This window comes from Limulus polyphemus, unplaced genomic scaffold, assembly GCF_000517525.1.
Source record: "Limulus polyphemus unplaced genomic scaffold, Limulus_polyphemus-2.1.2 Scaffold1326, whole genome shotgun sequence".
NCBI classification, from domain to species: domain Eukaryota; kingdom Metazoa; phylum Arthropoda; class Merostomata; order Xiphosura; family Limulidae; genus Limulus; species Limulus polyphemus.
In genome coordinates, this window is record NW_013666936.1 from 207778 (window position 1) to 210957 (window position 3180).

Here is a 3180-nt window from a genome sequence, read left to right on the forward strand (position 1 = left end):
TTTTTCGTTTTCAATAGAATATGTGATATGTTCAACCAATAAGCGAACACGCAACAAAGACATTTCTGTTGATTTTGACTCTTCAAAACGTATGAAAACGTTGCTGCGGAGGTAAGATAACAGGTTAAGGCCTCTGAACGATATCTACCGAGCCGTTTCGTTTAATCCTTGTCTTCATTCTAAAACTCTACTTTGAAACCTTTCAGTTCATACTGTTGTATCTAACTATTACAGTAAAATGCCTACACCGGGAAGAGTTAGCAGATCTGGTAGAAATAGCTTGTGGATAGCTTGCAACGAGTTTATAGAAGTTTTCTTTACCAGTTTCTCGGTGAGCGAAGAAACAAAATGCTAAAGACATTACTTACATTTTCTGTCAACCCACTACTCTGTACTTAAATGATTTCGGAGAAATTAGAAAAGAAAACATTATCAAATTCTACAGACAGTAACGTTCAGTTAGGAATAATGAATAACTAATAGATAAAGAGTATTTCTACTAAACTCTTGAAGTATTGTAAAAGTACCTAGCACTAACGGTTAAGCCCAGAATTTCCGCGCAAAGCTACACAAAGGGCTATCTGCGAGTAGCCGCCCCTAATTTTGAACTGATAGATTAGAGGGAAGGCAGCTAACTAATAGCATCTATCGCCAACAGTTGGGCTACCCCTGTCAGACCAAATAGTGGTATTTGACCGTCACTCTTATAACGAATCCACAATATCAAAGGGCGAATGGATTACTGTGTCAGTTGGCCGCAAATCCTGAACCCTCGGATTTACAGTCCAAGCACGCTAACAATAAGCCAGGCTCGGCCCATATAGCACTAAAGAAAGAACTTTGAAATTATCCAATTACATTATTTTTATATATATGTATGAACAGATTTATATATATATATGCAACAAAATTCATATGATCTTAATTGAAAACGCTATTTTGCGTAACATAAGTTCATTGTTCTCAGTTTTGTTTACATAAACAAATGTTATTATTTTCATTTGTAAGCCCAATTTTTGATACTTGTGTGATAAATAGGACTATATATTTTTTCTTCTTTACGTATATATACATATATATATAGTTTGTTGCTAAATTCTTCAAACCTGTTTATCCCGTAACTCTACCAGTATTTACATGTAAATAAACTAAATTGTTCTTTACTCTATTTTAAAACTTGAAATATACCAAACTTTGAATAAAAATTTTTGACTCTCGATATTTTTTCGTACCTTACAAGTTTCTTTAAAATTTTAGTACAACTTTGGTTCTGCAGCATACTATCTATTCCCTCTTAAGCTGAATTCAAAAATAGAAAAAATCAAGATTTTCATACATACAAGTTTATAAATGTTTAATTATAGAACATTGATGAAGGAAGTGACTAAGTTATTATCTGCTGGTCTTACTCATTCACCTATGGTATCATGTAAGCCTTCTCGTGAGAACCACAGTATACCACAGACAAGTAAACAGCGATCTTTTTCACTTGTGGGTTAGGTGGTATATAATCATAGAGTTTAAGAAGATTCAAAGATTGTGAAATAAACAAAGATCGTTTTTATTGTGTTTACAGTCTCTTTCTTTTTCACAACTTAGTCAGAGTCGTTTCATCCAGATTTACTCACACAAAACATTTTCTTTCAAATATTGTGTATGCTACCGGAATACTTTTAGGGGATATCAGTGCACCTGGGAATAAAACAAAAGTAAGCTGGAATTTACTAACTTTGACATTCCAAATTAATTGAATGTTAATCTACAGAAAACAAACAAAGATTTATTATTAGATCCAATAATTGAAAATTTTCTTATAAGAATATCTCTTATTTCGGTTTCTATATTTGTCTGTTGACTTATTCAAAGGTACTTTAATCTATATCTATTTACTCATGTTAGCGCAAAGCTACACAATAGCTATCTACAGGTGTTCATGGCGGGGAACGAAACCCGAACTTTAGTTTTATAAAACTTCATAATTTTTGCTAAGCCCCCATAGTTGGGGGGGGGGGTCTCATCTGATAGATGTGATCCATGAAAGTTTAAGTTGATACTGCTTTTAAGCACAAAGCTACACAATGGGCTATCTGTGCTCTGCCCATCACGGATATCGAAACCCGATTTCTAGTGTTGTAAGCCAGCAGACTTATCACTGAGCTATTGGGGGAGGGGCTCCTCCTATAATTCAAAAAATGTTGGAAATAGAAAAATGAATTAATTTTGTTTTTTGAATTTAAGGAAAATTATTAAGGGCCATAATTAAAACTGTCAAAAGATTTAATGTTTCATTGAATTGAAATGCTAAAATAATTTTTATTTCCAAAATGTTTTCCATTATTTTCATACTTTTTAAAAATACATGAATTATTTTTGGGTTTTTCTATTATTAGGTAGAAATATCAAGCTTCAAAGTATTCAATTTCCCATTCAAAATTTCCTCGGTGGAACAGCAATACATATACGAACTCACAACGCTAAAATCTGGCGTTCGATTCCCCGTGGTGACACAGCAAATAGCCCGATGTGGCTTTGTTCTACATCAAACAAACCCACTAAAAAATAATAAGCTCATTCGTGACTTGTAACAAATAGCTCCGTCTAACGGTATTAACATGTTATAAATTTATCTGTTTATCACGTTTTATACGGAGAGTGCATTTTTAATTTGGCAATTTAATTATTTTCTGCTTTACAAAAAATAAGTCTTATGTGTCATTAATTCTTGTGATGTTTGCTTTTCAATGAAGTTGTTTTCTTAGTGCAAAGCTGCACGATGGGCTATCTGCAATCTGTCCACCGCTGGGAATTAAACACAGGATTTTAGATCCTCTTTAATGTTACAAGTTGTCGTAGCAAAATTCAATCCAAAATTAGTCTAGCCCAGTTACACTAAACGATATATTTGCAAATCTAGCAGAATTCTCTGCCGTCTTTTATTTAAAAGTGTATTTTAAGTGTGTTTGTTTAGATATTATTGATATGCTAAATATATTTTTCTTTCACTACTTTAAACAATTCTAAAACTTTGGCTCTTTTCCGTAGTGAAATTATATACTCTGTCATAAGTGATTTTGATTAGAATTAATCCAATATATTTAATATATATATATATATATATAATTCAACTACAACTGTATTAAGTATACTTAATTAGTTCTAAGAGGAACGGTACAATTTAAC

At 32.4% G+C, this 3180-nt stretch overlaps 1 protein-coding gene across 2 annotated transcripts in view; it reads right to left on the reverse strand.

The window, feature by feature from the left end:
- The window catches only part of LOC106463109 (retinal guanylyl cyclase 2-like), a 74318-nt gene that overhangs the window by 69479 nt on the left and 1659 nt on the right, over positions 1-3180 (reverse strand). The gene's annotated exons all lie outside the window — the stretch shown is intronic.